The sequence below is a fragment of the Leucoraja erinacea genome, chromosome 3 (genome assembly GCF_028641065.1).
Source record: "Leucoraja erinacea ecotype New England chromosome 3, Leri_hhj_1, whole genome shotgun sequence".
In the NCBI taxonomy this organism is placed as follows: Eukaryota; Metazoa; Chordata; class Chondrichthyes; order Rajiformes; family Rajidae; genus Leucoraja; species Leucoraja erinaceus.
In genome coordinates, this window is record NC_073379.1 from 59,557,802 (window position 1) to 59,585,413 (window position 27,612).

Below are 27,612 nucleotides of genomic sequence, written 5' to 3' on the forward strand. Positions count from 1 at the left end.
AGCAGTAGACCTGTATATTTGAAACAGCCCCAAAATAGAACAAACTTTCTGACCTAATGGTGCATTAAAGAAGCTGAAGTATGAGCAAAATTACACATCAAAAGGATTTACCACACATTCACTCATACCAATAGCAAACCTGTGGACATTGTTTAGTAGCTCTGCCAGACTCTCAATTCAGCAAAAGAACATACTGAATTTAGTCTTTCCAAAAGTATTTTTAACGTGCGCTAACAATTCTTACAAATGCGTTTGAAAAACAAAATGCTTAATATACATAATCTATAAAACACTGGAAATTTGTATTTGATGAGCAAATTGGATTTCCAAGTGCAGGAGAATTGTGTTTGCAACCAGCATTGAAATCAACCAAAAAGCTTATCACTATATGCCAAAATAAACCAACTATTAAATGCAAGCATTTACCTTTGTCTAATATAGAAGATTATGCAATTTTTTTTCTTGAAGACAGCAAAGCTATACTTAAAATTGAAGGCAACTTGAAATCTTACTGCATAAAGATTTTTATCGATATAAAAGCCGATTCAAATATTGGAAGCTACAAGCAATCCAAGCTTCAGTCAGTTAATGATGCACTTCTTTATGTCAATGATGTCTACCTACAAATATAATGCTTCCCCAGCAAATCAGCGTCGTTTCGCATCAGATGTGAGCCACTTTACATAATTCAAAGGAATCAGTGTTAGGATCCATGGAATGAAACGGGTGACAAAGATGAAAAGCATTACCAAATTTTTAAAAAGTATCTTACTAAGCAATTGAAGAGCAGGGCATTGAATCATGAGCTGGGAAGCAAAAATGACTAAATTTCATTTTTGCTTGATGGGATCACATTGGATCAAGTGGACACCTGTACAATAAATTTCTAAATAATCCCATCAAGTTTGGAATGTAAAATAGCAATAGGGATGAGGGGAGTGCTAGAACAAATCAAACAATTTCAAAACAGAAATGACTTTTGTCTTTTCTACCCGAATCTCTAATGGAAAGAAAAGGATCAGTTTCCTTTGGGATACTCAGTTCAGAAAATGACCTCCATTTAAAATTACCTCTATGACAAAATCAAATCTGCATTTCATTTGAAGGGCCTAAAAAACTCATTAGCTTTTACTAAATGCTAATAGATATCAATGAGTCTTCCAGTGATGGACAGAAATGTAATACAGCCAAAAGTAATGGGGGCTTCCAAAGATATTCAAGAGTTAGTGTTTTATTATCATATGTCCTGAAATGGAACACCATTTACTCTGTAAACACCAGAACAATAAGGTTCAACATATACAAAATAAAAAGTAAAAAGACAGAAACAATACCCCCAAGTCTATGTAGTTTGGAGATTAGCTGAAGGTTTAGTGATTAATAGTCTGATGGTTGTTGAGAAGATGTTCCTGAACATAATCAGGCTCCTATACCTTCTTCAGAAGACTGGAGTCAAATGAGAGCATGACCAATATGGTGTGGGTCTCCGATAATGCTGGCAGCCTTTAGGCAGCAGCTGCTGTAGATTCTTTTGATGGTGGGAATGACTGTATCAGTGATGGACTAAGCAGTGTTCCCACTTTTTGCAATCTTCTTCGCTCTGGGGAATTCATGTTACCGAACCAGGCCGTGATGCAGCCCGTCAATACGCTCTCTACCGTATACCTGTAGAAGTACTTATCGACATAGCAATAACCTCAACCTTCCAAGGAAGTATTGGTGTTGATAGGCTTTCTTTATGATTGTATCAATGTGCTGCGTCACAGAAGCCCAGGAATTTGAAGGTTTTGAATCTCTCCACCACCATCCATCGATGAAGAAAGGTCCGTAGATCTTCAGCCTTTCACTGCTAAAGTCAATAATTTCCTTAGTTTTACTGATATTAACAGCAATATGGTTGTTCTGGCACCATTTGGTCAGTCGATCAATTTCCCTCTGATACTCTAAATTGTCATTTGTAATTTGTCCACCAATGGTGATGCCATCAGCAAATTTGAAGATGGAGTTGGAACTGCATCTGGCTACAGTCATGGGTATAGAGTGAAGTAAAGGGATTTTCTTTGACTGTACAGGCACAAAGACATGATCCCAGGGTCTTCATATTGAAGAATCTCAGAATTAGAGAAAAATGTGAAAAAGCTGATAAATAAATTGAGCCCACCATAGGTAGGTCTTCTACACTATGCCACTACCTGAAGCTTAACCTGCTTGGAAAAAAAACCAAGCTACTAAAGTTCACTGGCTATTGTGCCCACTGACAGCCTGTTTCATGAACAATTATTATATTAAAGCTCCAAATGTATACTCATTAAGGATGGCTTCATTCCAACATGGAATGTACACGATTTTAAAATTGGTTTTACATGCAGAATTGCCTGGTCAGATTTTCAGAAACCACTGTAACCACATTATATTAGAAAATGTGTACAGTGAAAAGATAATAGCTAAATTTCAAAGCCAAACTGCTTCAAAATAAAGTCTAGTTTGCCATTTTAGTCATTTTGCTTTCATACTGTTTTGATAGCTTTCATCAAGGTGTACTTCTATAATAGAAGAGGGGAACCCCTGTTCCCTAAAGAATGAGGACATCTCTGATGCCCTGGGCTGAAACACCTCATTCTGGGTGGAGATGCAGCGTTGACCATCTCCATCGCAGGTAACAGACCACTGACTGACATCTACTACAAACCCACCGACTCTCATGGCTATCTGGACTACACTTCTTCACACCCTGCTTCCTGTAAGGACTCTATCCCCTACTCCCAATTCCTCCGTCTACGCCGCATCTAATATAGATGAGGCTCTCACCAAGGTCTCCTCCATATCCCGCAGCTTCGCTCTCACTCCCCATCACCCCCCACTCGTAACAAGGACAGAGTCCCCCTTATCCTCACCTTCCATACTACCAGCCGTCGCATACAACATATAATCCTCCGACATTTTTGCCACCTCCAACGGGATCCCACCACTGGGCACATCTTCCCATCTTTTCCGCTTTCCGCAGAGACCGTTCCCTCCGTAACTCCCTGGTCAATTCGTCCCTTCCCACCCAATCCACCCCCTCCCCTGGTACTTTCCCTTTCAACTGCAGGAAATGCTACACTTCTCGCTTTACCTCCCCCCTCGACTCCATCCAAGCAGTCTTTCTAGGTGAGGAAGGGGTTCACCTGCACCTCCTCCAACCTGATATACTGCATCCGCTGTTCCAGGTGTCAACTTCTCTACATCAGTGAGACCAAGCGCAGATTGCTTCTCCCAACACCTCCGCTCAGTTCGCAATAACCAACCTGATCTCTCGGTGGCTCAGCACTTCAACTCCCCCTCCCATTCCAAATCAGACCTTTCTGTCCTGGGCCTCCGCCATTGCCAGAGTGAGGCCCAGCACAAATTGGAGGAACAGCACATCATATTTCGCTTGGGTAGTTTATATCCCAGCGGTACGAACAGTCGTCTTCTCCAATATCAGATAGTCCTTGCTTTCTCCCTCCTTACCTTCCCCAGCTCATCCACAAGCCTACTGTCTCCGCCTCTTTATTTTTCCCCGCTCGCCCCCCCCACCCCTGACATCAGTCTGAAGGGTCTCGACCCGAAACGTCGCCTATTCCTTCTGATACTGCCTCACCCACTGAGTTTCTCCAACATTTTTGTCTACGTTCAATTTTTCCAGCATCTGCAGTTCCATCTTAAACATCCTGATGCGAGGCAGGTTGGGAAATCAAATCTTTGTTGAAAACCTTAAAGCTCTCTTCAGACGTCTTTCCATTTATTATCAAATATTTACCAAATTATTTGAGCTAAGTTGGTATTATAGTCAGTCCTGATATTTGCACTGATAGTTGTTGTTAACCAATGGCCTCATGAACTATCAATGCTTGTGCATCTCACAGGTTAAACATAGATAATTTCAGTCTGCAGTCCTTAGACATACCCACAAAGTATTACGATCATATATCCACTATTATACCTTAGTTACCAAGTCAGAAATAGTCACATCCAAATTCTTAGCCTCTATTCATGAACTATTTCCACGTTACTATAATGAGGCATCAATATATTCTCAGTCACAATACTTATAAAATGAGTGCTGATATCACCCGATGCAGAATTTTATAAGATTGTTGAAAGACAACAGGTTTGATCCAGACCTGCAACAGTGGTCACAACAGATCCTGGGCAATCCACTGCTTGAATCTAGTCAACTTCATAAACCTATACCAATGCTCAGTCATCATTCAGACTCCCTGCTTATACTTGCATTTCTACACACTTTGCACTAAGGCTATTACATAAGTGCAAAATTCTACTGAATAGCTGATTTAGCTTTTATTCTCTACCAAATGCATAACCATGACACTTTTTTTTATGCTTCACATCTAATGCCAAGAACTGAACATTCATTTACCAACAGCACTAAACAGTACTTTCTACTATTGTCCAAAGCATCTAGAATGAACTAGAATTTAATCACTCGGTCATAGAGTGATACAGTGGAAACGGGCCCTTTGACCTAACTCGCCCAAATCAGCCAACAATGTCCCAGCTGCCTGCGCTTGGCCCATAACTGTCCAAACCCGTCCTATCCATGTACCTGTTCCAACGATTTCTTAAATTATGGGATAAACATGCATTGCTGTGTGAAAAAGTGATTTGCTCCAGGTGTACCATCAATCAGTTTCATGCCAATCCAACTCCAAAGTTACCCATTTTGATAAAGACTAGGTAAAAGGCAATCATCCCGTATTATTTTCCCAAATTAAGAAGTTCTTTCGAACTGATACACTTTTTATTATCCTATCCTATATAATCAGACTTGTATTGAAGAGTCACTCACTTAGTAACTGGCACCCTTTACAACGATAGACATTGATCTTTCCCTGTAATATCAGTATGCTTTTATTAAAATTAAACTAGTTCATAGTATTACTAGGGAAAACTAAATTTGGAGATGTTGGAAATACTCAGGTGACCAGGCAGCATTTATACAGAGAGACACAGCCAACATTTCCAATTAAAGATCATTATTTAAAGTCATCAACCCAAAATATTCTCCAGATACTGCCAGACCTGCCAAGTGTGCCCAATATTTGTCTTTTATTTAACAGTAGTACTTTTGCCCGAAAATAATATTAACCAAGTTGAAGTCAAATAATCTGTACAATAACTTAAAAACCTTGTTCAGATACTGCTATATTCAAATTAATTGTAAGCAATTAATTTGGGTTCTATCTACAGATCCCTTATCCTTAGAATACAGATAATTTACAACATTTATGTTAATCTAACTGGCTGGTCATTTGGAAAATCATTAAATCTCCTTGGAAATTAAAAAAAAAAAAAAAAAAAAAAAGCTACACAAATACCATTAGAATTACAGAAAATACTATTCAAATGGGTATGTTGAAAACACCTTCCACAAAATGTTTTCAATTTGTCTGAACAATGTCCAACTCCTTACTATAATACCAGGGCAGTACAGATTGAATGACACCAACACAATGTACAAGCCACTGGTTTACAAACACCTGATCTATGAATATTCACACACATAAGCTCACATAGAACTGAATTCTAAATGTTCATAAAGATTTTTGCATTTTCTGGCTGTAGACTTCTGGACGTGTAAGGAACCCATTGGCGGGTACGGCTTTACCAACCAAACGGAGATCAAACTGGGGCGGCACGGTGACACTGCAGTAGAGTTGCTGCCTTATAGCGCTTGCACCACCGAAGACCCGGGTTCAATCCCGACTATGGGTGCCGTTTGTATGTTCTCCCCGTGGGTTTTTACTGAGATCTTCGGTTTCCTCCCACACTCCAAAGACTTACATGCTTGTAGGTTAATTGGCTTGTTATAAGTTTAAAAAAGTCTAGTGTGTGCGTAGGATAGTGTTAATGTGCAGGGATCGCTGATCGGTGCGGACTCGGTGGGCCAAAGGGCCCGTTTTCACTCGATCTCTATAACTAAACTCTAGATATATTTAAACTACAATTATACATGTTTTGGGGTATGAAACAAAGCAATCTTAAGGCAAGGTTTTGTGCATAGAGGTGAAAATTTAAAAAGGAAAGAGTTGAGCAAAAAAAGATTATGGCTCAATTCATGCTATCCACAATTTAAAATTTAGTTTAAACATCCATCACAAAGTTTAATAAAAAATATGGCCTGGTAACTGGTCATAAATAAAGACACCTATTGTACTATATTCAAGAAGGAACTGCAGATGCTGGAAGATCGAAGGTACACAAAAATGCTGGAGAAACTCAGTGGGTGCAGCAGCATCTATGGAGCGAAGGAAATAGGCGACGTTTCGGGCCGAAACCCTTCTTCAGACTGATGGGGGGGGGGGGGGGAGAAGGAAGGAAAAAGGGAGGAGGAGGAGCCCGAGGGCGGGGGAGGTTGGGACTCCGGAGACAGCTCGAGGGTTAAGGAAGGGGAGGAGACACCAAGGGCTAGCAAAACTGGGAGAATTCAACGTTCATGCCATCCAGATGCAAACAACCCAGGCGGAATATGAGGTGCTGTTCCTCCAATTTCCGGTGTTGCTCACTCTGGCAATGGAGGAGACCCAGGACAGAGAGGTCGGATTGGGAATTGGAGGGGGAGTTGAAGTGCTGAGCCACCGGGAGTTCAGGTAGGTTATTGCGGACTGAGCGGAGGTGTTCGGCGAAACGAACGCCCAACCTCCGCTTAATCTCCCCGATGTAAATCAGCTGACATCTAGAGCAGCGGATGCAGTAGATGAGGTTGGAGGAGATACAGGTGAACCTTTGTCGCACCTGGAACGACTGCTTGGGTCCTTGAATGGGGTCGAGGGGGGAGGTGAAGGGACAGGTGTTGCATTTCTTGCGGTTGCAACGGGGAGGGGTGGTACGGGAGGGAAGGGAAGAATTGACAAGGGAGTTGCGGAGGGAGCGGTCTTTGCGGAAGGCAGACATAGGGGGAGATGGGAAGATGTGGCGAGTGGTGGGGTCACGTTGGAGGTGGCGGAAATGGCAGAGGATTATTTGTTGTATTTGCCGGCTGGTGGGGGTAAAAGGTGAGGACTAGGGGGACTCTGCCCTTGTTGTGAGTGCGGGGATGGGGAGCGAGAGCAGTGTTGCGGGGTATGGATGAGACCCTGGTGTGAGCCTCATCTATGGTGGCGGAGGGGAATCCCCGTTCCCTGAAGAACGAGGACATTTCCGATGCCCTGGTGTGGAACGTCTCATCCTGGGAGAAGATGTGGCGTAGGCGGAGGAATTGGGAGTAGGGGATGGAGTCTTTACAGGGGGCAGGGTGGGAAGACGTGTAGTCCAGATAGCCATGCGAGTCAATTGGTTTGTAGTGTATGTCGGTCAGAAGTCTGTCCCCTGCGATGGAGATGGTGAGGTCAAGGAATGGTAGGGAAGTGTCGGAAATGGTCCAGGTGTATTGGAGTGCCGGATGGAAGTTGGTGGTGAAGTGGATGAAGTCAGTCAGTTGTGTGTGGGTGCAGGAGGTGGCCCCAAAGCAGTCGTCAATGTAACGGAGGTAGAGGTCGGGGATGGGGCCCTGGTACGTATTAAACAAGGATTGTTCAACGTACCCGACAAAGAAGCAGGCGTAGTTGGGGCCCATGCGTATACCCATAGCTACGCCTTGTGTTTGGAGGAAATGGGAGGAATCAAATGTAAAGTTGTTGAGGGTGAGGACCAACTCCGCTAGGCGGAGGAGGGTGTCAGTGGCTGGGTATAGGTTGCTCCTCTGGTCGAAGAAGAACTGGAGGGCTTTGAGGCCATCCTGGTGGGGGATGGAGGTGTAGAGTGACTGGACATCCATGGTGACAAAGGTTCACCTGTATCTCCTCCAACCTCATCTACTGCTCTAGATGTCAGCTGTTTTACATCGGGGAGACTAAGCGGAGGTTGGGCGATCGTTTCGCCGAACACCTCCGCTCAGTCCGCAATAACCTACCTGAACTCCCGGTGACTCAGCACTTCAACTCCCCCTCCCATTCCCAATCCAACCTCTCTGTCCTGGGTCTCCTCCATTGCCAGAGTGAGCAACACCGGAAATTGGAGGAACAGCACCTCATATTCCGCCTGGGTTGCTTGCATCCGGATGGCATGAACGTTGAATTCTCCCAGCTTTGCTAGCCCTTGCTGTCTCCTCCCCTTCCTTAACCCTCGAGCTGTCTCCTCCCATCCCCCCGCCCTCGGGCTTTTCCTCCTCCCTTTTTCCTTCCTTCTCCCCCCCACCAGTCTGAAGAAGGGTTTTGGCCCGAAACGTCGCCTATTTCCTATTGTACTATGTTATTCTGCTGGTTTACACAAACAAGTAATACCCCATCCTACAGCATCAAGGACCAGGAAGATTTACCTCAAACTTACGCATGCCAAATGCTCTTTACTACCACGAAAGAAAGGGGTTGAAAGGATACCGACCCAGCTTTAGTCAGTTGGAGCTTACTTATCTAACAGTTCCCATTTGAGGAAATGCAAAGATACAGCAGAGAAAAAGTCCACCGAGCCTATATACACACACGCTTTTCAATAGCTTAAGCATTCTCATCTCAGGATAGTCAACTAAACCATTCCATTCTAGCTAAAGTAGTACACTCTTCAAATGCTAATCCTAAAATGTCTACAAGATGGTGTGAAAGCTCCAAAGAAATGTATAATGTTATTCAAAATGTAAACCTTGAACAGTGTTGGATAAACAAGGTAAAACATTGATTAATGTCCAAAAAGATTACCAAGATGTACTTGATAATAATTCATTAATATTTTTCCCCACACTGAAGCCAACAACAATAAAGGAATTGACACTACAAACCAAAGACTTAAACACTAATATTTGTTAAATTTAGCGATGCCGGAATCTCCACCCAGTACGATTAAGAGCCAGCCTTCCAACTCTTGATCCCAGATTTACAAAACCAAGGAATTGCATTTTTTTTTAACGCAGGTTTTGATAATCGAAAAAGTAACTCTTAGCATACTTGTTTCCCTTCCAAGTGCAACACCTTTAATCGTGCAGCAAGATCCAGGCAGCGTATATATAAGTAGCAGCCACCATCTGTTACAAATATTTGGAGATTTATGCCAATCACCTTACTTTTAAGTAAGTAAGTTTATTGGCCAAGTATTCACATACAAGGAATTTGCCTTGGAGCTCCGCCCACAAGTAACATGACATAGTGACAGTTCCGAATGACTCTGAAAACACTAAACATTAATAATAATAGAATAGAATAGCCTTTTATTTGTCATTCAGACTGAAGTCTGAACGAAATTGAAGCAGTCATACATACAATAAAAAACAACAGTAAACACATATTAACATCCACCACAGTGAGACCACCCAACATCTCCTCACTGTGATGGAGGCAAGTCTTAGGTCTGCAGTCTCTTCCCTCCTCTTCTCCCTCTGCGCTGAGGCGATAATAAAACATTAATGATGAAACACCATTGATCAAGCATGTGAACCAACAAAATATCAGATCAAAGGGAGGCTACAGATTTTTGGCTGTTGAGTAGAGCAACTACTCGTGGATAAAAACTGTTTTTATGTCTGGCTGTGGCAGCTTTGACAGTCTGGAGTCGCCTTCCAGAGGGAAGTGATTCAAAGGGATTGTGGCCAGGGTGCGAGGGGTCGGAGATGATCATGCCCGCTCGCTTCCTGGCCCTTGCAGTGTACAGATCATCAATGGAGGGAAGGTTGCAGCCAATAATCTTCTCTGCTGATCGGACGATTCGCTGCAGCCTCCAGGTGTCGTGCTTGGTGGCTGAGCCAAACCAGACCATGATGGAGAAGGTGAGAACAGACTCTACGACGGCCGTGGAGAATTGGACCAGCATTGCCTGTGGCAGATTGTGCTTCCTCAGTTGCCGCAGGAAGTACATCCTCTGTTGTGCCTTTTTGACTGGTAGCCTTAAGGTCCTTGGAGATGATGGTTCCCAGGAACTTAAAAGACTCCACAGATGTGACTGCAGTGTTGTTGATGGTGAGTGGGGTGAGGGGAGGGGGAGCTTTCCTAAAGTTTACAATCAATTCCACTGTCTTAAGAGCATTGAGCTCTAGGCTGTTGCTACGGCACCAGGACCCCAGCTGTGACACTTCCTGTCTGTAGGCAGATTCCTCCCCATCCTGGATCAGTCCAATCAGGGTTGTGTCATCCGCAAACTTGAAAAGCTTGACAGAGGTGTCTGTGGAGGTGCAGTCGTTGGCGTAGAGAGAGGAGAGAGTACACAGCCTTGTGGTGCTCCTGAGTGTTTGCGGGTCAGAGATGTACTTTCCCAGCCTCACATGCTGCTTCCCGTCTGTCACGAAGTTGGTGATCCACTGACAGGGGTTCAGGCACAGTCAACTCAGAAAGTTTGGAGTGTAGTTGTTCTGGCACAATGGCGTTGAATGCAGAGCTAAAATCAACAAACAGGGTCCTCGCATAGGTCCCCTGGTGGTCTAGGTGCTGTAGGTTTAAACTGTAGAGGGTCCAGCAGGGAGTTTGTGATATTTTTCAGCTTGGCCAGCACAAGTCTTTCGAGTGTCTTCATGACTACAGAGGTCAGTGCGACAGGCCTGTAGTCATCAAGACAAGTAATCCTTGCCTTTTTGGGTACAGGGACAATAGTGGAGACTTTGAAGCAGGCAGGGTCAGTACATGTTTGCAGGGACTGGTTAAAAATGGCTGTATAGACCAGTGCCAGCTGTTTGGCACAGAGCTTAAAAGTAGAGGGGAAACATTGTCAGGTCCTGGAGATTTCCAGCTCTTTTGTCCTCTGAAAAGCTTCTCTGACCTCTATTTTCATTGTTGATATCAATGCTAATAAAGAATTCAGCAACATCATTGTGGGGAGGTGGTCACAACTGATTGGAAACTTAAGAGAACCCACAGGAGATCAATTCAAGAGCCCACATTTTCTGCTGTATGCAAATAACAAACACCGAGTATCGCCATGCAGATAAACGTAACAGTGCCATGGAGACAAAGAACCAGATACTGGAATCTTGCATAATTGCACGACCTAAATCACAACCTTTTTTTCACTCATGGACATTTTTCATCATGCTAGAAAAACAGCCCGACCTACTTGATGCCACGAGTACCTACGACTAGCATCACGGCCTGCTACAACCTACCTACGACCTCCTGCGAGTACGAGTCAAGGGCAAACTCAGCAGAGGTCATGAATTAGGTCGTGAAAGTGGGACAGGCCCTTTACTATATACACGTGTCATTTATTATACACCTGCCAGTACCCAACTATGTGCAATTTACACAGCACTGAATCACTGCAGTGACTGCTGTGCTGGGAGCAAAACACAGACTTGCAAGTTTATACCTCTTAAGATTTCCACTCGGGCTAAACATAGACACTGCCTCTCCAACAATCAGCGAAACAGTGATCGCATCATCACATTGCTCGATGCGGAATGAACCACCAATGCAATGGGTCACCTACAAGGACTAGGGCAAACAGTACAGCTATTCCACAATGAAATGTGCAAGTTAGGTTGCATCCGAGCATGGCAAGTATGGGCCATTGATGGGGAGAGGCAACACCTTCTCCATGTGTTGACTGCCTGGCTATTATGGTCTCTTGCAAGATGAAGGGCTGTCCCTGTTTGGGTGTGCAACTGTCCTCATCTAGGGATTTAACCAGTGACAAGCTAAATAGGGCAGCAACCAGAAACCTAACCATAAAGAAATCTTCAGCCAAGGTAATAGAGGCTTCTGACACATTCTAAGAGGGGGTTACAAGGGAATCATAATACCCCAGCAATCTAGCAACACAGAGCAGGAGTTGCCAGTCTCCAGCAATGGTCCATATTCACCATACAAGCCAGGATGCACCCCAGCCCCCGCAATGAGCAGTTGCACCAATCGGCCCAAGCAGCCCTAACACCATGTGACAACGTATAAATTCATTGCTGTGGGTGCAAAGATGGAAAGCTGACTTGATCAGGATCTTAATGGGGTAGTACTGGGGAAAACACCTCGACACACGACAAACTCAACATTTAGATTCCAGCCGAGGTGCTGTTCCTGGCATCGTGAGCATCGAGCACCACAATATATTGATCCTTTGAAACAGCAAGATTCCCAAAGTCACTAAATCTAACTTTTAGCAAACCTAGCGAGAGCACATTTAAAATCCAGAACTGTCCTTATTCAATTGTCAAGCCACGCAAGGGCTATTTTATCATGGGCTAAATCAGGAACTCAGATTACAACCAAACAATTTCATAAGGCTAAATAAATAGCAAAAAATTGCCTCTTGTTCCACAGATCTCTGCAGAAGGATAAATCTGTCATAAGTGCAAAATAAGACGAAAACAAATCTTTTTTTGAAGGGGTTGTACGGTTATCCAGTATTAAATTTACAATTAAAATGTTGGAAACAGGTCAAGGAGCATTTACGGAAGGGGTAAAAGATAAATTATTATTTTTAGTTTAGTTTAGAGATACAGCGTGGAAACAGCACCCCCCACCTGTAGTCAGGATCAATTTACACCCAGCCAATTAACCTATAAACGTGTACATAAACGTTGAAATGTGGGAGGAAACCAAAGATCCCGGAAAAAACCCACAGCGTCATGGGGAGAACGTACAAACTCCGTACAGCAGCACCGTATAGTCAGGATCAAACCAGTGTCTACTGGCACTATAAAGCAGCAACTCTACCACTGTGCTACTTTGCCGCCCTAATCTTTGATGATTATTAAAAGGTCTGCGACCAGAAAATTTAATTGTATCTCTTCTTGCAGATATTGCCTGAACTGCTGTTTATAATTTTTGACCGTCATTTCAAATTGCCAGTAAGAGCAAATTCTCATTACACTCACTTATTTGCAAACGGTCGTCTCTGACTTTATTCAATGGGTTCAGCAATTTGGTGCCCTGATGAATCACCCAAACAAACAGACTTGATTCCACATTTCAACAATCAGCTCTTCGTTTTGCCCATTTAACCCATAATTTTAATTCACTTTAAATCTCACTTTTCCAATTAGTTGTAATTTTGCCAAGTCAGAACCACTTCTAATGATCACCAGGCCAAAATATTAACTCCACTTTTCTCCAGATACCAATTGCCGAGTACTCTCCACCAAATTTATTTCACCATCTTTAATAAAAGTTCCAATTGAAGAAATAAGGTGAAAAAGTATATCAATAACATTTATTAATTCCCTGTTAAAAATGCCCACACCTTATCCAAAGAAATATTTAATTTTACAAACCCAGATCAAATACCAATTTCAAATACTTAACAGGTCTCCATTCTCACCAGTTTTTCTATCGTTTCATTTATTTCAGAATGCTTATCATTTAATTGTCCCAACCACTTAGTGACTTCACACTACAATGTCCTTATATTTTATTCTGTTCAAATTTCATCCCCCAACATCTATGAGACCTAACCCCACCCACGTTTTCTCCCAGCACCTACCACGCATTTCACTGTAAAGGTATGCAGCTGAATCGTGTCAACTGTATTCCTTTGTTAAAATGGTTTATTTGAAATTATCATTTGCTTTGGCGCTTTTGGAACGACAAACATTGTGCTGCAGAAATTTTCACTAAGCAGTGTTCTTTTACTTATTCCACATTAGACCAGCTTCACTAACATAAGAGCCTGTAGCAACGTCAAAGTTCAGCAAATTCTTACAAAACGTCATCACAAAATCAGCAATTCTATTGACAGGTTTTTCCATTAGCTGCGAAAAAGAATCAATTATTTCTATTGGATAAGTTAATGTACATTTGGGATTTTTCTTTCATGAATGACACTTAGTTTGAGATGCAGCAAGGAAACAGGCCCTTCGGCCCACCGAGCCCACACCAATCTGCAATCTTCCTACACTAGGGACAACTTAAAATTATATCAAGCCAATTAACCTACAAACCTGTTTGTCTTGAGTGCGAGAGGAAACTAAAGATCCCTGAAGAAATTCACATATGTCACGGGGAGAACGTACAAACTCCATACAGACAGCACCCGTAGCCAAGATCGAATCCCGTTCTATGTGCTAGAAGTCACACTTGAACTAGTGAAATGTATCCTACACATTCCCAACAAAAAAGAGATTTCTGGGTCAATATGCAAAGGACATCAGCTCATGATTAAAATAAATTATATCTGCCAGCAATTTCTGGGACAAAAATGTGGAAATCCTGAAAATGCAGCGACAATTCCCAACTTCAAAAAATATGCTGCCACACATTCCCCCAGTATCAATGTAGAGAATTCTTCATTTTAACAATCTATCAAAAACTGATGTTATGCCTTGCTGAATGAAGCATAACCAAGTTTCTAAAATGTAGCACAAATCACATAAGAGGCATAACCAATTCTGGCTCAAATGCACCATCTTATATCCAAATCTTTAAGATAACTATTACATTTCAAGTGTTTCAGTTGCTCTCTGACAATTTCTCTTTACAATGATCTCGTACATAACCATTGGGTATTTTTCTTCCGAAAATGTAGTTTCAAAGAGATGCTTTTTACTTCATAACTGGATACAGCAAGTCTTTAATCTGGTTGATTGCCCAATCAGCTTGATGGCATCACCACTAGGTACTCGAGCATCTTCTACAGTTAATGCCTGGTAGCAACTCTTGGTGCCATCCAGAGATGTGGACAATTGTAAATCAAAATTGTAGATGATGGAAATCGAAAACCCGAGTTTTTCACCACCAGTGTTTTCTGAATGGGGGTCTTTGGTCTGAAACATTCTGTTTTTTCATTTGCACAGATGCTGCCACCATATTTTTGCTTTTCTTCCTCAAGATCCGAGTGCGTTTTGAATTCAGTTCAGTGCTATTATATTTGCTAATGACTAGAAAAATACAGACCGATAGTTTAAATTTCCTATTACTCTGCCACAAACCTCAAAAGTCGTGCCATATCATGAACATTGATAGATTTCTTTAGTTGAGCACAAAAAGGTCAAAATGCTGGAAGTTTTGGGCAAAATCTATGTCCCACATATTGAACATATTAAAGTTTATTAAATCTGTAGCATCCAATCATGTTAACATCTGCCACTACAAATATCTCCCTCCCCAGCACAACATTAAGCAAAGCTATATTTGTAAAACGTAATACCTTAATCATTCTTAATAGCAACTCTTCACAAAATTAACCAGCATTTTACACCATTGGGGAACAGAATCCAAACAGGACCAAACCACCACATGGTAAAGGCTTAATTTTCTGTTGCACTCACCCCCACCCACTTCTTCCCCTCAAAACCTTCAAATTGGCCCTCTAAATCCAATTACCTTATTAAATTTAAATCCAGCCAAAGCACCAAGCCCACATCCTAATTTACTTGGTTTAAACTATTACCCAGATAGTGATCTACATTAACTCCTCATCTGACAAATATTTTGAAATTCTGTTCTCAAGTGCTTCCAGATTCCCATTTCCAAATTCTTCCAGGCACAATCTTCAGATAGCTATAATCCTCCAATTCTGACATATTGTTTCTAAAGTTCCACCATTACCTCAGCCGCCGGGCTCCAAACTAGCTTGGAGGAACTTAAAATTGTTCTATGAATAGATGTCCACACCAGCTTTTACTATATGTAGTGACCTTCTCTCTGCCATAGAATTCAAACATCTCCAAGGTCTATTAAGAGCTGTTTCTGGGTGCAAATTTAAACTGCATACCAAGTATCATTATGTTAAAACCAAATTTTGATACAATATGTTGAAACCATTACGATACCTATCACTAATCTCCAAGTTCATGGTCCAATCTAATCAAGTGATGGAACGCATACATGCATCATATCCATCCTCACAAATGCCATGTACTAAAGCCTATTAAGAACATTCTTAGGGGCATTCAGACTTCACAGACCATACAAATAAATATCTTTAGGAATATCCTACGGGAAAAAGTGATTATGCAAGCTATCTAGCCTCTCAAACCAAACCTTTCATGGCATAATCTGAGAGTTAGTGGTAATGTGGTATAGGTCAAATATTTATCGTCATCCCGTCTGCAAATACATTAAATAACAAAAATAACCCATCTTATAAAGACTAACACTTTCGTGCAAGGAGTACTGAAAACAAGTTTTTCATCGCAACACTCAAACTGCTATTAAATGCATATCCGGAAAAGCATCGAAAATAGAAATAGCTAGCAACTTGCTAAAGTGGACAAAACAGATTAAATTTTAAATGAATGGCAAAGTACAGAAAAATTTTTTCTATGAGTGAAGCAGTGTGTCAGGCCTTTCTGCACACCCTTATACGGTCTGTTTAATGCTGAGAGGCAATTTAAAAAAAAATCAATGTGAAGTAGTCAAAACGTATTACAAAGTGTATTAACGAAATCAACTAATTTGTTTCAACCTGTATGTTGAACATTCAGCCCAATTTTGGTCAACACAAGGTGCCATTAAATAAAACCAGCGCCATGATTAAAATCACTCCTAATTTTGACAATTAAATAAAACACAATTTAGTACATCAGACATTGATCTAAAATTTAGACAAAATGTTTACTGCACAATGAAAATTTACAAGATTGCAATAAATTTAACTGGACTGACAATTATGCAAATCTAATGTACTTGGTCTAACAGCTGAATAGAGTTAACACTGTTAGTGTTAATTTATATTTGTAATATGTACATTGTATTAAATATTTTTCCTACCATCCATCCTACCCATAACTCCCCAAATATCTAAAATCTAATAAATTGCACCAGTTTTAGTTATTTCCTAGACCTTTGCTTCAAAGGTTGGAATCATTGATCATGAACATTTGAGTGCTGGTCAAAACAGGATCTTGTTCCATAAATTGATCGCTTCAAATGAAAAGATGATGCAATTAAACAATCCTCAATCTGGAGTGGTATATCAAGATTTTAAAATGTATACATAACATCTTTGCATCCACCACAAGACTTGATTGAAATGTGTGCTTCTTGCGACAATTCTAGAACTATAAAGTTTCTAAGCCTACCTTAAGAAATAAGTCAGTTACTTTAACAATAAATGCAAAAGCTTATTTTCATATACTTAAATCCCTCAATCGAAATGCTCTGCAACCACTATCTTCTGTGCTCAGATCTCATGAAAGAAACGAGTTGGTACCTAGAAACACCGCAAGTATAGAAATAGTCAAACCGTCAACCGCACAAGTACTACTGGTGTGCAGGGGCAAAATAAGAAGGAGAGTTCCAGTGGGGTGAAACTAGTAGTGACAGGATCACTGGCATTGAAATCACTGATAACCAAGGTTCCGAACAAATGCAATGATGCAACATATTCAAAGTAAACATACAAGAGGAATTAACCTTGAGAACCTCATCTTTACTTGGCCAAATGTATTTTATGCAAGGCATTTTCTTTTAAACAAGGTTGAATCTCCTCAATGATTGCATGGCCTGATCACGTCAGCCAATAGTTACTTCTTGTGTGGCATTTCAGAATGTCAAGATACACTATTTGGAATTATTTCCATGTAAAGTTTACTTCCTCCAAGCATCACAACCAAAACCTGTTCTAAGGTGAGCCCTTATAATTTTAGATTGTGCAAGACCAAATCCTGAAAAAGGCTCAGCTTTAGTCATTGCAATATTTATCCTATCGCTTTAGATTCGTTTGCTCGCACCAACTGCACTAAAACGAAGTACAATGATAAAAAAAAAATCAAACTGATAGTAGTGAACAACGTTCATTATACCGTATTCACAACAGGTTAGTTCAAGATATTGCCGCCGCCCCCTTCCCATGCTGTCAAACTTTATAGATCCAAGTTCACTCAATATTTAGAACACAGTCCATTTGCTTTTAAAAAAATATATAAAGTGATCCCTATCCGGCAAGAAGTTATGCGAGATGTCGCTTAGGATGCCGAAAGGATACAAGTCGCGCCTGAACCAAAACCATCCACCATACATCACTCCTTCAGGGGAGCCGCTTCCGGGTGTGAGAGACACGAGCGACGGCCAGCGCTCCCCGGGGATCACGCCACGTTCCAGGGGTTCCAAGCCGGGCTGGTGCTGCAAACGAAGCCGACAAAAAAGAAACATTCCAACAAGCATAGCTTCCATCTCTTCCCCATCCAATCTCACATGCGTTCTGCAATGGCAGGCTATCGCCCTCCATTCTTTTGCTACTAAACGACCAAAAGGCTTGGCGGGAAAAGACGACGGTGTCTCCTAGATACAATTACGATGCAGATGGAGGTTGGCGCCTCTCCAGGTGCCCGACACAGTTGAACGGAGGACACCTCCGAAACCCCTCGCCAGGTTCTGGGCTCATGACGACTGGCAAAGCGTGTTGAAAATGCAAACGTAGGCCTATTTACTATTAGTTCTACCATACGTTAACGTGTCGTGAATGAACAACGCACACGGTCTAGGCATGGTAAATAACCCTCGAGGTGCAACCGTTCACCGTTTCCACCAGTTAGCTCCGATCGCTCAATGTCCAATGCACAATTCCAATTCCAGCCTGCCCCCAAACCTAGCCCCGAAATATATCCCGATATAGGACTAGCGAACCTTGCATGTACTTGAAACCAGTATAATTTAATATGAAGTAGTAGATCTGAAGCCGAGTACGAACCAAATGTCTTCATTCGACCGCTCTATCCACCCTGAGATTGTTAGATTAAAAAGGTCTGCAGTGGGCAGTTTCTTCAACCCAAGATTTGGAAGGAAAGGGGCAATGTGCAAATGCCATTCTGAACTGAAAACACAGATGAGAGATGTTTTACAAATCCAGAGGAATCATTTCTAAATAGTGCTAAATCTATCAAGTGTAGGCGGTGTTCGATTTTAGCGAATGAAAGTCTCAAATTCACTCATTTAACCTCGAAAAAGTAGAGTTAAAAAAAAACACTTCCACGCACGTGCCGATCTTCCAACCGAAAGACTAGTCTATTCAAGTTCGACGTGTCGAAGGCATCAGTCAAGATTTTTAACGTAAACATTCTTTCGTGGATGCAGTTACCCGAGTGAACCGTTCCATACAAGTTCCTTCCTAGTTATAACTGCCAGCGCCATTCAATTGTATGCCGAACGACCAGCGCAATACATTTAATTGGAGAACCCATCGAATATTGAAATCACGTGCAGTAATTTACAAAGCCACTTAAACGAAGCATCTCTCCCCCTCAAGGAGTGATTAAGACAAAAGTAAGAGGTAGAAATGCAAACAGCCTGCATTCGGTATAGCAATCTGATGTAACGGGATCTCACCTAGATACTATCATAGCCTTATAACCGACATTGCACTATCTCCGTGGGAGATAACATTTGTTTTAAAAAAGTCAAACCATACGTTGCTGTTGTGTGCAGAGTTAACAAAGCATTCAAAATGTAGTCTGTAAGATGGGTTTCACAATCTGTCATTTGATAAAGTAGCTCCTGCAATCCTAACCACCACACGGCTGCACCCAATGGATTTAAAGAAACGCGACACACATAAAACATTATACCAACTACCTTTTCTATTATTTTTGATTTTGTTTGAAAATAATTCCCTTGAATAACGATATTTATTCGCAATTGCCGAAATTCCACTTTATCACCGGACTGAGTATTGCCATTCAAAACCAAATTATTTTCATACTAAAACGTTAAAACCAAAAACCAATGGAGCGGTTACTTACCTTCTGGCTTTTAGGAAGTAGAAAAGTTAAGTGCAGTCCTTCTACGAAAAAAGGTGACGCAAAGGGTATTAATAGTTCAACTACTGTAGACCCTGAAGTGAAAGCGGTTTATAGAAGTAATTTGGGGTAGAAAAGTGTGCCCGAACGTCCAACATAGAAATAAAAAAAATGCACAAAATAAACTTTAAAACAACCCAAATGAGAAGTCTAATTAATTTAATTAGCATATAACGTTAAGCAAACTTAAGAAAAAAAATAACTTAAATGAACAAAAGAATTCGGGACCGTCAAAGCGGCTTTCAAATCTTCCCCTACAGCAGAAACACCAGCTGCATCCCGCTGTAAGGAGGTCTGACGCAGATTAGAAATAAGAAGGCGCTTTTTCTGTCACTGAGAGGTGTGTTCGCGCACAGCTTTATAGAGCCGAACAGCACCGCATCCGTACACCTTTCCACATCCGCACTCGCTCAGTAACACAGCACAGGCACAGGGCCCCGCACGCCACCAGCAATCTCTGCACAGACCCTCCTACAGCGGCGGCGGACGTATACGGTGGAGCGGCAGCCCTGCTCGGGGGAGGGAGGGGGAGGGAGAGGGAGCCACCGATTGGCCGAGACGCCGCTCCCCACCCACGGGCTGCATGGCTCGTGTCCCCGTCCACCAGCGGGCCCGGAGCGGGCGCGTGCCTGCCTTCCTGTCAATCACGGCCAGGGGGGTGCAAGGAGGGAGAGGGAGGGGGTCGAGCAGAGAGGAATCCGCCCAGCCTGTTATTCGCAAGCAGGTTGGCTTGAACGCAAAGCTGCCTTTTTTTCCCCCTCTCTCTCCCCCCCCCCCCATATATCATTGAGTAACATAACCAGGCAGACGACTGAAGAAGCGACGTTATCCCCATCATTCTCGCCGAAAACAAAGAGCGAAATCATGATTTTGGATTAACGTCGCACTTTAAAAAAAAAGCCAAATCAGATTTATTGTTTTCAATATTCCAGTTAAACCACTCATTTTAAATGTGTCAAAAATTAGCTGCCACATTTCCTCCGATTATAGCTTTGTATTGTAATAGGAAAATGCCCTACTGTATTTACTGTTGGTAAGTTACTGTTATTTTTGATTCCGATACCCTCTCCTGGGTCACTTGTTTTCCGTCGCGTAACTAAATGTAGAAACCAACCAAAGTACAGTCCGTTTTAATCGTAATGATTATGTAAATACATTTATATAGAAAGATTGGCATTAAGTGAGGAAAATAAACCATAGTGCACTATAGAGAATTGCTTCCCTCAAATTTATTGCTCTAAATTTCTTTCCTCAAAGTAAACCTTCCAATCTTTCAACCCATCGAGTGACATTGATCCTAGGCGGAGGCAAAACACGTTTTCTAAATGATACATCCCTACAACGCAAATTACAATTGATAACGTAGATCCCAATATTCTGCATGTGGTAATTTTATAAATTACTGAAAGTTCAAGTTTTTATTAACGTTGCCGCTGTCAGATATGTACAGGTAACGGGTTTTTTTTTCCAGCGAGCCCAAATCCTCAAACAAAGCAACATTTCCTGCGTGTATTCGAGCTAATAGGGTCATTGAAGCAGCCCGCGCCAGTGTACAATTCCATTGCTAAAGAGATAGTGCACAACAACGTGCTCCTATTGCTTTTACAGTACGTTAGATCATAGCAAAGAAATCCCATCAAATCATGATGGATATGAAAAAGGCTTCTGGTTAACTGCTGGTGATATCCGTTGGGGTATGACTAGTCATGTAACATTGGTACAGGGTAAAGCTCATACCACAATGAGGAAACGATCAAACCTGACAGTGAGGTGATTCTACAATCGCTCCGAGAAAGCGGTCGTTACACGTAAAGCTGTTTGACACAAATGTGGATCTTTTGCATCTCGAATTCTGAGTTTTTAGACCAAACAAAACTAAACAAATCGGAGAAGGGGTGGGGGAGGTCAACCCTTACCAACGCGAGTAATTAACGAGAGCTTGTACGAAACAATGGAGGTGTAAGGAGATGGACTAACATGAAAGGCTACGTTTTATCATGGGTACCAAAACAAGAGCCTTGTGAACTGGATGTTCATTTCCACACGTATGGGAACTTGAGTAACATCGACCTGAGAATATGTTACTGTTGGATCAAGGGCACCAGTAAATTAAAATGACAATTGCATATGCAATCGTGTGTTATACAGAACACAACTCCTCAATTTAATGTTTTCGTACACCATTCTATTGCACGGTACTTTTTCACCGTCGATGTCAGTTCACGTTTGGAGTCGTTTACTCGACTCGAATATAGATGTTCTATATTTGAAACAATGCGAGTTTGAATAATGTTCCTATTTCAGTATTGTCAGCGATTAGGAACGCGGGTAGAATACCATAAACCCGGTTAGTGACAAATAATAGCCTTTGTGAGTATCATATTGATGGGAAGTCATCTGCGAAAAATCAACAGAAAGCAATAACTGATAATGTGACGTACTGATGCAGTTTTCTTATCTTGCAGTCCGTAATGGAAACTGCCCTTATTTTCACCACAGCAAAATGATCTGTATAAAAGTGACACTCATACGGTAAGTAACTTTCCATTAATTACATCGGCAAAGGTAGTTGCGTTTTTAAGGATCAATTCCATGGACGAATCATTTTGATCGTTCCAGTGTTTACCAGCCAGTACACTAACGATTCCTCAACGGTTCTGGCATGACAGAGAAAACTTACAACTTTTAACTGTCCTGTGTGCGGAAGGATTTCAATAATCGTAAATGAAAAACGTAAACGAAGAACTTCTTCAAAACACCCGAAACTTTTTAAATCATTTTTTCCCAAATGAGAACATTGAATTAACTTTTAAATTAAAAATATTGTAATTTAACTCTCGACGTATGACTTTATGCGGGCCCACGTGGAATTTATTTATTTTCTATTCCTCCCAATTCGTTTATTGCAATTCTAACTAATTCTGCAGGATTTTTCCAAATGTATTTAAATATGAAAACATAAATTGTAGAATATATTGTGCATTTCTCTTTTTAACTACAACCTTTGTGCAGAACGTTGCGTGCATGCGGAAGTGGATTTGGTTTCCACGTCCTTTGACCATCTCACTATGGGAATAAGCATCCTACTGTCAAACAAAGATTTTCAGACAAGTGTGTATCATTCTACTGTAATTGACATTAAGGTTGGATAAGAAACACCACAAATTACCCTTTACTGTGAAACAATTTACATTTGAGTACCGTTATTTCCACTTACGAGAATGTAAGCGATAGAACACCGTGATAATAATGGACACACGATAAACTAATTGCATAAACCACTACATTCGGTAATTTTATTAAAGGATTTGTGATCGTGGAAACACGGATATACCAACAAGTTGGTGCGTCCATTAGTGTAACAAGAATATTATTCACATCGAAATCACATCCGCTTTCAGATTAATGAGCACCCAAGTAGATGTTCTGCTGAGTGAGCAACGCCAATTGATTTCAATTTAATTCGCTGGAATATATTATCCACGACTCGCTTTAAAAGTGCACATAATTCCACAAACAGCTACTTAAATCTAATCTAGATTTTCACTATTCAGATCTGTCTTTACTGCGTGGAAACCAGATCCAACCATGAAAAGATGGTATCATAGTTTCAAGCATGCCATAAGTATTAATCAAACTCTTGTAACTTCTGGATTCAAAGTGAATTCATCTGTCTTGGGCACTTTCATAAAAGCACGTGGTTACACGGTTGTTAAATATTTCAAAGTCACGTAGTTTCACTACACAAGCAGTCGCGAAAGGGAAAAAAGCCTCCACCTGCAGCCATCGCGATCAAATGAATAGCTAAAACTGAAAACTAAATGAAGAACGAATTATCAAGATGAACAGTTTTCAATTCGTTTCCTACTGTGCAGCTTTTGTGATCTGCTTAGAGCTGGTGTAAAATGGCGGCAGCATAGAAAGACGGGCTATCTAATTTAGGATAGACCGACCAGTCTAGTCCTGGACCTTGCAGTAATAACAAATGATTGTTCTCTCAATAAAACCAGCAGCGAGCCAAGCTTTAGGAACGGTAATTACGACCCGCAAACTGACAGTCGGATAACGCATCGTAAAAATAAAACCGACTGTATTAACGTTCTAGCTGTTATTCTCAACTCGTCTTCGTTGAAACAAGCTATTATGATATTTGAACCCAAAAGATTAATACAGATTCTGTATTTCTATAAAGCGCACAGCACGTATCAACCATGCAATCAAGCCTACACCTCATACGGGATCAGTTTTCTAAAGATCATACATACTCGGAGACGCAAATAGTACATACAAGATGTGGCACAGCGAAGAATCTGTAGGTTTTCAAACGTGATTAGTATTCAAGACCACGATCAACAGTAAGAAGCCTTGCATTGGACATTTAGTTTATGCACTTTACCACTTGTACTTGGAGATCAGTGGGATTTTATGCCTCTGCTGTTTAACCCTGGCCATAACATCTAGCTGTTTGAGAATGTAATTTCCTGCACTAAGAGCTTGTCACAAAAATAAGGGATCTTGTAGTTAATATGAAATGTTTACAATTTTGTCTTCGTGACAAATTACAACCCCGAGGAATTACATTTAGGCTGTCACTTTGACTTTGTTTGTTACCCGTATAGACATTTAAGATGTATTGATTACCAATTGTGACATTTAGCCCGACTGTTAAATGCTTATTTTAAGTAATTAACAACTGTTTGGCTTGTGGAAAAGCACCTTCCGTCGAATCAATGAGAAAAGCAGACTTGTTCGTGTGTGATTCTTGAGACGGGATGAATATAAATTAGAAAGACTAACATTTTAGTTCAGATGGTAAATTTTGTAGTGTGTCACATAAAAATCGCAAACATTTCAGCCTTCTCTCAGTTTAAGACTATCAGCCTGCTATTCATCTGAACCGCCAGTTTATTTGACATTTCACCTCTGATAAGACATATGCCCGTTTCGCGGCAAGTTCCAGCATGGGGATGAAGGGAAATGTCACCTGTATTTTATGCACGAAGTAATTGTCTAAGATTTGTTTCTCGGCACCACCACCCCCCCCCCCCCCCCCCCCTTTTTCCCTCCTCCCACCTCCCTCCTCCCCAGCCCCCCTCTCTTCCACATCAACCGTGTTTGTTGATAAGGGAAAACACGATCGTGGTGGTTCTTCAACGTATTTTAATAACAAATTAATATTTATCTTTTGAGTTTTTACGATTGCAGGCCGATTACACCTTTGTAGAACGCCCTGGTGTTTTTCGGGCTATGCAGTGATTGGTATCGACAGATTTAATTAATTTTCCGATTTTGCATTTAGATTAACACATTTTCGCCGAAGATACGTGCTCTCGTTGTAGTGCAGTGTTTAGCATCAATCAATCGTTCTTTTTGTCTTCAGATCAAATGTTTTCAGAAGAGAGCAAGTGATAGCGCCAGGGTGCAATAACAAAGCTACACTATATCAAAAGCCGACTAGGGTCCAGCGAGAGGCAGCAGCCATAGGAACAGCTGTCTTATCGCCAGACTGCAGCGATGGAGATGACTCGAGAGGTGCTCCACAGATAATCACTTAAATAGGTTTGCAACGCACCCAACTTCACGCTTGATAAGACCTGCCCATGGTAACAACAGCACCAATCCAGCTCTTGCCTACTTTATCGCCGCTATAAATTAAGAAATTGAAATTCATGTGGTATTAGGATAGGATTTCCACATAAATTAAACGCAGGGAAGTGGGAAACAAATGAATTCGGTTCATATAACTGGTATTCTAATACAAGGGGACATAATATAAACATAATACCTTTCATAAGTCCAGATATTAGTGCCAGTTTTGAGGTTTACCGAAAATCTAAATTCTCTTTCGCCAGTAACATCACAGATTTGCTATGTAAAAAGTATCTTACATTATGGGGTGTGCCGGATGGTGTATGCATTATGACCCCGCTGATCCTTCAACGCGTTTTTTTTTTAATGTGCGCATACAGCAGTTCAGTTGAATCGTTTTCAGAACCGCATATAATTGGTATTTTTGCTTTGTTTCAGTTCACTTAACGTAGTTTCCTTCAACAGAACTCTTGGAAACACAATGGGATCTCCTATGCAATTAGAGCTTATTTTTGCAATTGTGAATTGTTAGAATTGAAAACTTCACCAAACATAATTGATTCTGAAGTATATTTATCTCCAGGTGGACATTGCAGAATATATTTGCGTCGACAACATCCGCTACTTTGAGTGAACTTTCTCTATAGAAATGAACTTACATTTTACTTTATCTTCTTGGGTGACATTTGATGTAGGGGGCGCGAAACACGAGCAAACTGCTCAGCCGGTCTTTGAAAATATGCCAACTATCGTGTTCGCGTCAGATGAGACAGATTTTCAAGGTTAGATATAACTCTACCGCCCGAATGACCACAGAAGACTTTGCAACCGAATGGTTGGCTCAGTCCTACATTGCTACATCAAAGCAAAATCTATGCGGTTGTTATATCTTCTGTCGCGATGTATTTTATAAACATGATAGGAACGTTGTCCTAACTCCAAGTATTACGCAGCTCAATGAAACTATTTCTGAATTGAAACTAATATGATAATGTCATCATGTATTAGCAAATTGAACTATTTTCCAAAGTTACTAATTATCGCTAGTTGCAAGTTGTAAATTTTCAGAAACTAGGTATATTTGTGTTGCCCGAACTCTTTCCCTCCAAACCGTATGTTTTGTACATGGATTATAGGAAAAACAATCACTTCCTCTATCACTTGCAAACTATTTACACTGGGCTGAAGAATTACTTCGCTTCTCTGTGCATTTAGCTGATCCCCGAGAAATTACACAATGCGTTATCCTTCAAATGCACATCTTTCTAGTCGTATTTTAGGCTAATGAATATGGAGATAATGAAGCAAATACATTGCTTCGTTCAGTGTCTTCGTGGTGTTTTCCCACAAAGCAGCAATCATCATCATCATCTATTTGGACTTTAAGCCTCTATAATTACAATCATTCAAGCACCAGTTGCGTTAAAATGGGGTAAAGTCGTTCACCTTGTATGCATTTGCAGTCATTGTTGATTACTGCAACGTTTCGAGTGCCTCTGCTTAAAAAACGTGACTTTTAATAGAAATTGTTAAGCCAGTGTCTGTCACAATTATTGGAAGGTGGTGCGACAATTGCAAACACCCACATGAAATTTAATCTCCCATCAGTCTCTGCTTACAAAGGTACAACTTGTCTGGGTACAATTGAGAAAATCAATTAAAGAACAGTGTCACAGAAATTGAGTTCAAAAAGTCAAGTATGGTTGTTTTCAGATATTAGCATATTCTTGTTTTTGTTTAAGTTTTCACATTTCAATCACATCTAAATTGCATCTGGGCAATTGAAGTACTGTCACTGAGCAGTGCTAACCCCGTTGTGAAATATTTCCCAAAGAGACTGTGATTGAAGATTGACGGATGGGAGATAATGGAAATAATTATTGTAAACTGCCTCTCGACAGCCCCAAGTACTCAGCGCATTCACTCACTTGGCTAATGCAGCTTTAAATGTTAAGCCAACAGTTATTTTCTTGAACACATGACGGATAAAATATGAATTAGCTATTATAACCATTTCACTTGGTCAAAACAGTCAATTTTGGGGTCAGCTAATGGGGAAGAGAAATGTATGCGATAGTGGTAAGGGATGTTAGCTTTATTTAAGAATGATTGATGTTGGCAGAACTTCAATAGAGTGAGTGTTTCAATAGTTGCAACGTAAATATCTTATTTTCCCGATAAAACAGACGGCGAACATTTGAACTACAGAATTTATTTTTTGAACGAGAGGGTTTTGCTGGGTTAAAGCAAGTTAAAAATGTCATAATTCCTACCGGCTGGAGCTGTCCATGGTGCTGAAAGAATGCATTCTCGATGTGCTCACCTTTTAAGATGTCGCTGGTATATTTTTGGTTGTT

The 27,612-nt window shown here is 41.1% G+C and overlaps 1 protein-coding gene across 4 annotated transcripts in view; it reads right to left on the reverse strand.

Moving 5' to 3' along the window:
* The window catches only part of LOC129695645 (ELAV-like protein 2), a 103,751-nt gene extending 83,651 nt beyond the window's left edge, over positions 1-20,100 (reverse strand). For all 4 annotated transcript variants that reach the window (XM_055632786.1, XM_055632785.1, XM_055632784.1 and 1 more), the window contains exon 1: positions 19,610-20,100. The gene's annotated coding sequence lies outside the window, so the exon portion shown is untranslated. The remainder of the gene's footprint in view (positions 1-19,609) is intronic.
* Positions 20,101-27,612: the final 7,512 nt, after the last annotated feature.